The sequence below is a fragment of the Pinus tabuliformis genome, chromosome 2_2 (assembly GCF_031772625.1).
Source record: "Pinus tabuliformis cultivar Carrire ecotype Pingquan chromosome 2_2, CPIR1, whole genome shotgun sequence".
Taxonomy (NCBI): domain Eukaryota; kingdom Viridiplantae; phylum Streptophyta; class Pinopsida; order Pinales; family Pinaceae; genus Pinus; species Pinus tabuliformis.
In genome coordinates, this window is record NC_142300.1 from 141,965,942 (window position 1) to 141,979,928 (window position 13,987).

The following is a 13,987-nucleotide window of genomic DNA, read 5'->3' on the forward strand; positions in this document are numbered from 1 at the left end:
AACACCCCCTTAATGGTCAACTCATTGACCAGAACTCCAAGTGCTGATATAAATTTCTCAAACTTGTCCTTACCCAGTGATATTACTTGTTTGGTCATCAATAAAATGCTATCTCAACTCAATCTCTATTTTCCATTTCCTCTCCGATGTCATGGAAATGTGTACCTCACAATAATGTGGCACATGCATGTACATTGGTTCTTCACAAACTCCAACACACTTCGATTATCACAACGGAGGGTAGAGGGAAAAATATGCTTCTAATTCATACTCACATATTCGTTGAAGCCAAACCACTTCACAAGTAGCATCCATAGTTGCCATGTACTCTACCTTTGTCGTGGACAATGCCATTACCTATGGCCCTAATGGTTCTTATTGCACCTACTACCACACTAAATATGTACTTTGGTATCAACTTCTTATCATCATGTGACCTATTTGATTTGCATCTGTATACCTTGTCCACTTGAAATCGCCATTTTTGTTGTACTTGATCCCATAATCAATGGTACCCATCACATATTGAAAGATCATCTTAGCATGTATGCAATATGTGGTCTTTGGAGAAGATAAAACTCTTGCAACCAATGAAATTGCATAAGCCAGATATATTCATGTGTTGATCAAGTAAAACAAGCTATCAACCAATTAGTTATAAATAGTTACATTCATTGGCTTAGAAGTATCCTCCATTGTCAACCTCAAAACAATGCCAATGAACGTTGACGATAACCTACAATTGATCATCTTAAACCCTATGAAGTAACTCATTTACATGCTTACTCTATGTCATAGATATATGTTGTCCCCATATTCCCATACCTCCAAACCTAGGAAAGAATGCATCAATCCCAAGTCTATCATCTTAAAAGTACTTTGTAGTTTCTTCTAGATCAACATTAAAAGCAAAAAGGGATAAAAAACTAAGTGTCTGGCTAAAAGGTATATGTACTACCTTAAAGAAGATATAAAATAAGGTACAAGCAATGTCACAGGGTTCGCTGAATTTCGGACCTCAATCTCAATAAAATAATTTTAAGTTCATTGCAATTCGGCAATGGCATTCACCAGCTAATCATACAACCAATTTTCTGAAGAACGAATGCTCTTTATTTCTTCTTGACTATTGAAAAAGTCGAGATGAGAAGGTATAACACGCTCAGTAAATAAGAGATTCAGTTGATCAATCTCGCTCGACGTTCCAAGGCAGAAAACTAATTGATCCTTCAAATAGAACCAATATGCGACCAAGGGGATGCGGTCGGCACGTGACTGCAACTGTGACGATGAATATTCTTTAATTGTGCAACTATGGCAGTTAATTTTTGAATCTATCCCTTGAACCTTTGCCACAGTCTGGTTAATTTCTATGAGTTCTTTAAATTTTTGCAACAGTCCTTTAAGTTTTAGCAACAATGCTTTGAATTTTAAAATATGTTATATATATTAGATATTAACCATATATGTTAGAATGTTATTTTTTATATTTTTTATTTTATGATAATTTGTAATATTGTATTATATAATGATATAAAATATTTTATATATTATATATTTAGTATATATGTTACAAATGTTATTTATTATATATAAAATAGAAATATATAAAACATATTACGAAATATTTATATTTTGAAAATATGTATAAATATATAAAATGTGTTATAAAAAATATATATTTTGAAAATATGTATATGGACGAACCTAATGGTGAACCTTATTGAAAAATTCAAATTCAAATCGAACTTTATTATTGTCGAACCTTAACCATGTGATTTAGGATACAAGACATAGGAGATAAGATAAGATAATTATATTAATATTCAACAAATGACCACAAAAGTAGGTCCCTGGGACTCAAGAGTACGACTAGTATGAATACAATGTGGCAATGCAAGCACAGCTCCTACCTATATATATATATATATATATATATATATATATATATATATATATGAGCTTATATAATTTCAACATTTATAGGAGTTGTGTTTGCATTGCCACATTGTATTCATATGTATATGTATATGTATATGTATGTGTATGTGTGTGTGTGTGAGATCATGAAAAAGGTACAATGTTACAAAATACTAAGTAAGTTTGGACAACTCAAGAGTCTATCAAGAGAGAGTGAGAGAAGGAGATTGAACAATGATGTCGATGATATCAAGGTATCCTGAATCTTATGGCCAAGGGCAAAGGGGGTGAACAGGGCACTGGCTCACTCTCAAAGTCCTTTGGAACCATTGGGGCCTCCAATTGTATGGCCCAAGGGGGGGAATGTACGAGCTAGGGATACTCGTGATATCTAAAATTGGAAAAAAGGAAACCCTAAATGGATCATTGATTGCTCCTCAGAGCCTAGAAGGTAGTCTGACGAGCAAAAGGTACTCTACTCTGAGTTCGTCTAGAATTGGTCCCTCTACAACAGTGTTCCATGGGGACTCGCCCCCACCCCTAGGGGTCTAGTTTCCTAGCTCCCTCGCGCTATGGGACTTGGGGACGAGAAGGGGTCGTTTCCCCACGCTCCCAAAAAAGGGTACGCAGGGGGATGTGCCAAGGGGACGTTTCCTTATGCTGAGGGGTCCTTTCCGAAAAGGGGGTCGTGGGGGGTCGAGGGGGCGGGGACGAGGGGGGACGTGGGGGGTCGAAGGGCCCAATTTTTTTAAATAAACTTTTGTTTATAATTAAAATTTAACATTAGTTTTAATACTTTAGGGTTTCAATTCGTTTTCTTATAAATTTAATTCATTATTAGCCCGGCCCCTCACTCCATTCGCAAGACACTCCTAGTTCCTCTACAGCAGAGAGGAATTGGTCCACATATAGCTTCATCCACTCTATCAAGAGGAACAAGCTTACCTCTAAAAGAGCGGAGAAGTTAGTTGTTGTGTACAGTGCCCTATGTCTTGAGCATAGGAAGACACATGAGTATTTGAAGGGACCAGCAACACGATGGGATGTTGGTCCAGAGGATGATGCACAGGTAGATATGGAGGAGAGACTTGATGAGAGAAAGATGGGGTTGGTTGGTGTACCACTTAGCATGTTTGAGAATGCTAGTGATTCAAATTCAAATGGTGATATGGTTGATCCTTATTTATTCATGCAGTAGCTAGATGCAGAGACTAGCGGGGCATTACCTTGAGGCTTGAGCAAAATTATGCTCATTTATCTTTCAATATGTTGATGTTCTTATGTTATTGTGACTCTATAAAATTTTGACTCTTGATGTATCAGACTTGACTTTTATAATTTTATGTCAATATTCATTGTTCAGTATTCAATGTTCATAGTAGGATGTGGAACATCAATATGGTTTAAACTTTAATCGTAATGTATGATGTATGATTATAAATTAGAATTTTAAATTTATATGATATTAGATAATGATATTCATATCAATGATCATGCTTTGCAGCTTTTCAATTCAAACCCAATTTTCATAGTGGACTCAATTTATAAATTATATTTTATATTTATAAGCTTTTAAGACCTTGACGTCCCCCCATGTTTCCTAAAAATTGGCGGGGAACTTTTGCATAGGCTGTTCCCGCGTATCCTTGCTCCCTCACCCCCTCGTCCCAAAACCTTGGTGGAACATTGCTCTACAACTCTGAGAATGTGTGGCCTAATGTACAAATTGATATCATATTATCATCAATGCAATCTCGATGATGTCAGTTGGCCTCTCAGAGGGGGAGGATAAGGAGAAACCCAATGCCTCACCATTATGTTGTTTGGTGCCTTGTGGAACTTTGCCTGCCATTTGTTGCGTCAATCTAACAAATCAACGAGGCAAGGAAGTATGAGGTGAACAATTTGGTCATCTCAAGGCAAGGCATGGTGTGCAGAAGTTGAAATCTATGGCTAAAGATCTCCCTGATGAAGAGGACTAAGCATCTTTGGTCCTGAAACACAAAGAAAGTAGAGAGGGAGTCCCCCGAGTCCCTATAAAGGAAAGATAGTATCTTCTAATCTTGTATATAAGGGGCACCAAAATAAGGTGCATCTACGTCTCCAGCTCCTAAAGGTGGCACACTTAGCAGACCCTATCAGATCATGGTAAATGGTGATTTGTCTCAATCTAGATTCGATGGGATCTAACCCAAAGTTATCCCAAAGGGATCCTAAGAGAGTGCATCCAATGCCTACACGTCTAAGGGGAAGAAACAATGATTCCATCCCACAGCTCCAGAAAGTGTTATAAGTAGGACATATTCAAGCCCAAGTTTGTCAAAGGTGAGAAACTAATAAGTTTTTGTGCTAAATAGAAAGGATGTCAAGGCATCCTACAGTTTGTTGTTGAGGACAACTAAGGGGACCACAAAACATGCTCCTCGTCAGAGTCATCAATAACTATGAAAGGGCCAATAATATGCACTAGTAAATGATATCCCATACATGAACTGACAGGCACTGAGAGTGCCTACTTGCAAGATCCTGGGGCGGACACAAGAGCACGAAGCCCAACACTACTAACATCCAAGGCCATGGGTAATAAACTGTAGATGGAAGCTTGGCTACTCAAACAAACCTAGGGAGTAGAGTGTTGGATGAGGGTAACCCAACTTTGAGACCCTGAATCAATTTGTTCACTAGTTTGGTGGTGTTCCAAAAAAGGTTACACCTCATGAGTCTCATGGAGTATAACATACCCAACCCCCTAATGCCTTATTAGGGATGTGGGGCGTAACTAGACCCGACCTTCACGATTTATTACGAAAATGGGGTTATTAAATTTCCTCTTTCTTCCATCACTTCAAATCACTATTGTGACACCACCATCATCTCCTGCTTGTCAAGAGCTTTCCAACATTATAAATTTCCTCATTTTGAGCTCTGGGCACCAAGTTATGCCCATTTGAAGACTTCTCCCCGTAAGGGCCATATAAGCATTCGTACTTGCCCACATCGCTGACATGTGGTAGCTCGTAGCCATGTGTCGCCCACACACTAGTCCACGCCCCAGGCCCACTTGTGATGTCAACCCTCGCCATATCATTGTTTCTATGAAATGGGCCTTATCCCAATCTCTGAAGGTTTCAATAAACTGATACTTTGGCTAACCCAATATGTCAATATTCCAAGTGACCCAATATGCTAATATGGAATATCGAGTATCGACAAATTCCTACAACTACGAACTTTTGCAATTCTCAATAGGCCAATGGCCCGATGGCCAACTCAGCATGCCATCTCAAAACTATCAAATCCAACCACAGACCGACACGTGGCAAATACTAATGTCCTTTGCCACATGGCACTACTAATGTGTGCCACATGTCAGTGACCTTTAAATAGTTGGCATGCCAAAAACCCCAAATCTACATGACACATGTTCTCCACTTGGTACTGCCATGTCATTGATTCTGATATCATCCCTCAAAAGTCCCACACTTTGATGCTTTGATGTCATCGTTTACTGTGTCTAATTCGATTAACAAAGATTTTTCCATCCAGTAAGGACCATCAACGGAGGGCCACACCATATCAAGACTTCTACAAAATATGCTTTCAACATACTTCTAAGGTCTTGATATATGGTAAGCCCTCCATATACCTGCCTTTTGGTCATAGCCCCTATGTCAGCCATGCTACCAGGGGCTAAGGCCGAGGCCTGCAAACCCCAAATCTCCAATGAAACATTGTGTTAAGGGTCTCTACCTCAAATCCCTTTTCACCCAAAGCAATGGAATCAAAACCCCGACTTTTCTCTCTCCCATACCAAGGATCTCACAACTAAATTGCGGCCCAAACCAATATACATAATGGTTGTTTTGAACCATTAGCTAGCCCCAAACAGTGCCAAAGTTCTTTAGTTCACTCTTTCATGATTCCATCACATGTTCTGGGAAGACTCTTTCCCTTATGTTTCCCCTTTGAAGTCAAGGCTTCTGCTCCTGCCTTTGACATCCACATCATTCACAAGACCCTCTAATAAAACTCAGCTAGTTTGGGGTTTCCCCAGTCTAAGAACCAACCATCGTCATTGGCCATATGGCCAGGATTAGAACTCCTTCAATCCCTTACTTAAGGAACCATTTACTTCTTGTCCATAACATGAAAGGCATGTCACAAAAATATATTAATGATTGAATATGGGCATATGAGCATTATACAGCCATTCCAACTTGATGTACTGCTTCACATCATACATAGACATTGTATAGACCATATTGTCCATTAAGCAGGAACGCATATAAATACAATACATTTCAACAATGATCTTATCTTTCTTATTAACATAGTTTACATCGCAGAGATGAAATCCACGCTAATTACAATTTTATGATGTCTGCAATAATGAAGGGTGAGCCACATTCCACCCCACCATACGCTCAGTTGCACTGTGTTCTTTCTTGTAGCTACACATCCACGAGGCCAAACCAAGAGACCATGAGGGGAGTTCTACTCAGCATTATAGGTTGAATTCATGAAATCCATTCTCCTTCAACAAGTTAACTCATCGGTTTCCTTTAAGATCACACAATGCCCAAAGTCATTGCCTACTTGTTATGGGTGATTTCTTAGTTGCTCTACACAACAACCACCCCAAGGGGCAACATCTCTCATGCTACTAGTGGTGTAACGATGAAGGCCACTCTCCTTCCATGTAGAGCCATGGCCTAATCCCATTCCCAATGTGGTCACAACAGAACCTGCACAACACAAGGAGAACCCTTTTGCTCGGCCAAGAGTTCCTCAATGCCCCTTCCAAGTGCTCAAGTGCATGACTTCCAACATTTCACTCGTCAAATGGCCATTCCAAGCCTGCATAGCATGAAAGGAGCCCTTCCCACTCAATCATAAGTCCCTTAGCGCCTCCTTTCGATGTCTTCGTGCATTACACAGACAGTCCTCAACAAAATTTATTCAACCCTCTAACTCAAGCTAAGACTCGCCCCCTGACCTTACTCATCGAAATTAGGCAAACCCGATCATGCACGAGGTTCCCTTCTCCTTCACACGAGAGCCCTCCTCTCATCTCTGGTCTTCTCTGCACCCATGCGCTATGCGCTTCTCTCTCCTCTAGCGCACCCACTTGTGCTATATTTCGCTCTCCTCTCTTCCCCTTGCTTTTTAGCTCTACTCTTCTCTGTCCTCAAGCACAAGTGCTTCTCTCTCCCTTCTTTTTTTTTCTCTGCCTTTTCTTGTCTTTCACAATCAACTTCCATAGGTTTCTTCCCTTGATGGGATTGCATGTCATGTTTTCCCATGCTGGTCAGATCAGAGACTTCTAGTGAAAGTATTCAAGAGGTACGTTGCCCATACTCATTATGCAGTTTTGGTACTACTGCCCACTCCACTCATAACTATTGGCAATTATTGTTGCACCTTCCCATTAGATATTTTCTTAGAAAATGTTAACAATGTTGGTCCTTATGAACATTTGGCTCGACCAATAATCCATTGGCAACTACTAACCTCCAATTTCCCTTTGTTTGCTTCCCTCTCCTCATGGCCTCACATGGTTTGTATCATATCAAGGCTTCACTGCTTCATCAGCTACTATTTAAATTGTAATTACAATTATTTTGGGTCTTTGCCCGTTTACATGCCCATACAGCGATCAATAGTATAATTAAGTACAATTACAATATCAACAGGGTTAAGTTTTGGGAATGTTATAAAGAGGTTGATTGACCACCTTTGGTTTTTTTTTTTTGAAAGGGGGGTGTCAAAAGAACAAAATGTTAAATTGGGATGCCAATCCTTGCCAAAGGCCAAGACCCAAAAATCAAAAGTAAGTGAGGAACAAGATAAGTCAAAAACGAAAAGAAAAAAAAAATGATGTGCAAAACAAGATCAATCAAAAGACATCATTAATGATTAAGGCAATGAGACTAAACCCCAAAATCTACTTGAACAATGTGTCGAGGTATAATTTGTTTGTATCCAATGGTATGTATGACGAGGAGCGTCTAGAATTTGTCTAACTTGAACCCAATCAATCTGAAGCAAACTTGTTCCCCACACCTCAAAACCATAAATGACTATGGGCTTAATAATCATGTCCAAGAGGTGCATTTTGGATGAGATGTCCTTGAAATGATTTTAGAAGCACTATCTCTCAAGAAGAGCAAGGACGTTGCATCCCTTATTAAGTTGAGGCTAAAGGGCGTATCACACACTGGAACCTAAACCCTTGAATTCAACCCCTAAATATGTGTAAGTTGTAAAGAACTAAATCTCTTCCCTCTAAAAGAAACTTTTATGAACAACTAAAACTATCTTGCTATCCAAAACCAAATCAATGTCACGTTGATCATCCTAATCAAGTCCAAGGAAAAGCTAGAATGTCTCCTTGCTAACTCCACTAGATCAAGAGGTAGAAGATGCTCTTTAAAGTTTAAACAACTATTGCAATAGCAAGGATTCCCACATATATATCTCCGAACATATCTATTAGGGTTATTCTTCAAGGCTAACAATGTGTATGAAAGTGATACAAAAGAATTTCGTCAAAGACTTAACAATGCACAACTACTAACAACTATAACTATATTATCACTTGACCAAATCAAGACCTGGTTGATGATCCCAAATGAATCAATAGTAAAGCTAGAATTCCTCATTGCTATCCAAACTAGATCAAGGATCTAAACATGCTAATTTAAGTTTAAACAATCATCAATCAGCAAAGATGTATTCTCCTTAAACATGCATCTCTCCCTGCATATCCATTGAAGCTATTCTTTAAGGCCAACAATCTATAGGCATCCATTGAGGGCATTCTTTAAGACTAACAATGTGCACGCAAGCAACACAAAAGAACACCGTCAAAGACTTATCAATATGTGTCTATGAACAGCTTGCGAGACAAAGTGACTACAACAATGCAAAACAGCATTTCTAGCAACCATTAGCCATACTCAAAAGGAGTGACTTGATGACAACTAGGAATGACATGGAAAGTGCCAAAGAAAAAGGGATAGAGAACAAGCCAAATAAAAAGTCCCCTTATTATTATAAAGTGGTTGATGTATAAAGGTGAGGTGGCTTGGCAAAAATGATTGACCTAAATAAGGCTTTGTTCCCCAACAAGCAAAATGATCAGATTTTGCTCCATTTGATATAGCATGCTCCTCATCATCATGTCCTAAGCTAATCTATCCTGAATTTATTCCACACCTGCCCTCGTATTTTACCTAGACATGTATGCATAGTACATACCCTGCTTGATGGAGTCTTGACAATGAATTTCCCATTTCACGAAAAGGTTGTACATTCTATCCGATAACATCATTAAATTCTTAATAATAAAACTGTCTCATTATTTATTTACAAGACATTAAAACATTGAATCGGGGATATTAAATAATAAAATCTCAAGAGTGGCAAAAAAGTTCTTAAAGACTTGGAAGTTTGGGAAAGTGCCATAATATCATGGAATTTACGAGGACCAATTCCCAAAATGAAATTCATTATCCAATGAAAGTTATTTTTCAGAAAATTAGACTATCGAAAGATGTGATGAGAATATTGAGCCAAAGATTTTTTAAGGGTTACGTGAGAATAGTTGTCGATGCAAAGGAGTCAGTGAAGAGATCTGTTTACAGACTAGAAGCCAAAGCTTGTCAAGATGGTGAATTACAAAGAGAATTAGTGATCAATAACAATCTCTCTTTCTGCTTAGAGGTTACAATTAAGCCAATCTAGATATTGTTTTAAACATGTCATTGTGATCCAAAAGCAGACCGTAGTTAGAACCAACCAAAAGCAGTATGCAGATTCACAAACACAGATAATATCTAAACTGCACCTTGATCTCACATACATATACCAAGAGTTGACTGTAATATCTCAAATTAGCTATATTAACTAATTCCAATGAGTGGCATGACACTTTGTCTTGACGGACACCATCTCATCTCCTACCACAGAAGTTAGTTTTTATCCCGAATTTACATGCCGTACCACTTAGAAGTGCCCGTGTACGTTTTGTGGGCCCCTTCCCGTTGCCTTTACGATGCCTTCTTCCTTGCCAGATTACTAAAAACGAAGTGGCAAATCCCTTGTTGAGGATTCCTTCCATTAAGAACTATACAGCACTGCAGGCTTTAAGGTGGAAGCCATTTGCGTTCATCCTATCTTTGGTTGCTACATGATCCATTGTTCAGCATGTTACTTGAATCACTTGGGCTCTACTATGTGTACTGTGTCTATTTAATCTTTGAAGGCCTATTCAAGAATATGGATCATACCTTAATATGTCAAAACCCACTAGCCCATATAAGGAATAAAAGCAACAGCTCGTATTGGGGCAGGTTCTGCGTCAGTGAATGGAAGATTTTGGAGATTCTCCACAGTGAATGGCGAAACCCCTCAATAAAACAGCTCTGGTTGGAGCACATAAAACCCCAAAATCACCATTATTGGTTAAATAAAAACAAGATGAACACAGCAAGTGATAGAGGAAGGAAAATGGCATCTACCTGCCATATAAGCAGAAGCATTCAAGGCATTCTTGCTGTATTCATAAATGGGGTTTTGCACAACAAGTATCATTTGCCAACAGGCAGTCACAGGATCGATTCCCGTGCAGAACCCCAAAAATTTTAACCTTCGGGACCCCCAATCACAATGGGGGTATTGTGCTTTGTTCCCATTGAACCGTCATGACTGCATTTCAACCAAAACCAAATTCGTAAATTCATCTAACGGGCACACGCACAGACCCCATGAGCAGCTCAAAGAAAAAGAGGGAAGAAAAGTGGGTATAAGTGTAACCAGCAGTAATGATCTGAGAAGGGGGCTAAATGAAAAGACTATGTGACCAGAGGGAATGACAATTTACTGAACCTCGAAGAGAGAGCCACCCACGTGACCATCTGTTAGCAGAGGAGAAGCGAAAAGGATATTATAGAGGAAGAAATATGTACCTGGAAATTTTGGGTTCTACTGCTCAGCCTCCTCAACCGCCTTCGTCCTCGTCCTCATCATCCCATCTTCCCCTCCGGTTCCTCGAGATCGAATAAAACCCTGAGCTCACACACGCCCTTGGCGTTTGTCTTTATGTAACCCCACGTTTAATTCCCTAATGTGTCTAACGTCCCCGGTTCAATCCTTGTTTCCAGTGATAATACAATGGTGGTGACCTTCAGAAATAGAAAGGGGTCCATCATTAGTGGAGCTCCCTAGGAGGTCTGAGTGCTACACTTAACTAAAGGGAGGTGGACGGTCACAAAAAATTCATTTGCTCCTTTTAATTGTCAAATGATAATGTCCATCAACCACCAGGAATTTTAGAGGGAACTTTGTTTGTGTGTATCAGCCACCACGAATTTTAGAGAACTTTGTTTGTGTATGGAAATGTGATTTTTTTAATTGAAATTGAATATGATTTGGTAATATAGTAATTACTTCCGTAGAAATTAAATAACAGAATATTTTCTAAATTGAGAAAATATAGTAATTTTCAGATTATATAGTTTATGGGGTATAGAGTAGATAGTGGTTATAGGTGTTTTGTTAAGGCATTCTGGATGTAAAGGTTATTAGTTTAAAATTTTATGGTCAAAATCGAGCGATGCTAAGTGTTAGTGTGGCCTAGACCACGTCTTAGTGATTTTGACAATTTAAATGCCTCTTACTCAAGCCATAAATTAGTGGTGCAATCATCTCAAGACTCACATAAACTACTAAACAAAAAAATAAATTTAGATGAAGTATTATTTAACAACAACAACAACAAAATCAAGTATTATTTAAATGTGAAAATAAAAGTTCAAAATTTTGATATTGAGTGTAATTTAAATGTGAAAATAAATGTTTAAAATTGAGTAGGATGTAAATATAAAAATAAAATCTATAAATTAGTTAAATGGAATTATATTTAATATGTAATTTTTCCATTTTTATGTTAAATATTTTTAAGATAATTTTAAAAATAATGTTTGTTATTTAAAAAACATTCTATACAAAATTGTAAATATATAATAAAGAATTTAATGGATTATTGATTTTTTTAATCATTTAAACTTTTAATATGGGAGGAGATTGGAACTTTATACTTTCTATATATCATTAGAGATACATTTTGAGTTTAGATCTACTAAGCACTTAGAGGGATCAAATCTCTCAAGATGCAAAACTTTTTTTGAGTGCAAAACTTGAGGAAAGCTTTGCTAGAGATTTAATTCCTCTTGGTGCTTGGTAGATCGGGAGATATGATGGACCTATGCTAGTTCTTAATAATACTAATGCAACCATATAAATTAAATGGTTGGTTCTTAACAAAAGCAACCATGTAAATTAAATGGTTGGTAAACACGTATAGACATCAATCCATAACAAGCATCAAAACACTTACTTCATGATACATCTCACCTTTAAAAAATAGCTAAATTATCACTTTATTTTAAATAATTATTATTTTTATTAATTAAAAATATATATATGTGAATTAAACATATATACATTAAAAAAACTTGTGACAATATTATTTATCATAGAGATTCACCCCACTTTACCATGGAGATTGTAAATAGGTTTTATTACAATATTATGGCTTATCAATACCAAAGTCAACAAAATTATAACTCATTTCATATGACACTTGTTCATATAACATTTTTTTACAATTAATCAATTTAATTAAAAGAGTGGGAAGGGCATGACTACTTTTAAGATCATGTCAACCTGCTATTAAAAATAGTATAGAATCCCCGATGGGGGTGAGAACGGAGACTAACATCGTTGTCGGGCCCCATGAAGAGTGACAAATGGGTCGGTGGGGAGGGTCGTACCTCAAAGTCCCCTCATACCATGCGGAGTAGGGAATGGCATACACGAGCCTTAGCTCTCAGACGTGTGAGTATTTATGGCGCATTGGGAAAGGGAAGCGACAATGGGTTGAAAAGCGAGATGAGGAAGGTGTCATGATTTTGGTTCAGTGCTCAGGTTTGGTGGTGGAAATATACTTGGCCTCCTACTCGATGGGGAAAGAGGCATCGGAGGCGTGACAAAATTGGTGGTTTCTTGATTTTCTTCGAGGAATTATGGTTTGTTGTGTATAATGAAGCCCAATTCCTTGTTTTTCTCAGGCCTTGCAAGGTCGGACTAGGTTGGTAGGCACAGTCTGAAAGTAAATGTTATTTCTGGTTCATTTGGGGTAAGGAGTGTCTCTATAAAAGCTGGCAGTGCCATGGTGAGGCTAGTGTTTGGGAGGCGTCAAGATTTTGGAGAATTGTCGTCCTCCTGGTAGCCAGATCTATACAATAGAGTGACTGGTGTGGCGGGGAATGTGAAGGTGGTGTTAGCGGCGCTGCCTTAAGTTCGGTCTGGTGGACGATAGGGCAGAAATTAATTCCCGCAAACACGAAAGCACAACCGACAGAATTGGGTGTGATTGGTCGGCGACAGATGCATCCTAATCCTCAACGAGGCCGGCCTAACCTCCCAGCGAAGCCACGGACGGGGAGGGAGGAGGCCCTTGCTTTGGCAACCATGTTGGGTGGAAGTGGGAGCAAACCAGTGGGCAAGGCTCAAGGTGCAAGTATTGAAGCGCGAAGAGGGCGAGGTGGTGGACTTCGCGGCAGTCGACGAGGTGGCTGGAGATGGGGGTAGTTAACTAAGCGTGGCAACAGTGACGGCACGAATACACCCCACACTGGTAGTAGTACGCGGACTCTTAGCTCTTGGAGAGGTGGCAGGAGCAGGAGGGCTCATACGGCTCAAAATGATGGTCGTTGTGATGCCCCAGACCCAAAAGGATTGTCGCACTGCTACTTGGAAAACTGTCGAGGCCTAATCCAATCCTTGGTGGACCGGGCAGATGCAACAGAACGAATTAATTAGGAAAAGCACGATGAGCTGATGGAAACATTGGAATGCATACATTACTTCTAGTGTTAGGTTATGGAGCGAGTCGTGGTAATCTGGCGGGGACAAAACCATCTAGCGGAGAAAGTGGAACAGCTGGAGACTTGGATGGCGCACTTCGAAGAGCACGTTTAGTGAAACTTCCGTCCTCCACCTC

The 13,987-nt window shown here is 39.0% G+C and overlaps 1 long non-coding RNA gene across 1 annotated transcript; it reads right to left on the bottom strand.

The window, feature by feature from the left end:
• Window positions 1-10,189: 10,189 nt before the first annotated feature.
• LOC149191756 (uncharacterized) lies at window positions 10,190-10,883 on the bottom strand. Its single transcript, XR_016254300.1, has 2 exons — window positions 10,443-10,883; window positions 10,190-10,346 (listed from the first exon to the last, which is right to left on the bottom strand). It is a non-coding gene; the product is annotated as an uncharacterized LOC149191756 (long non-coding RNA).
• Window positions 10,884-13,987: the final 3,104 nt, after the last annotated feature.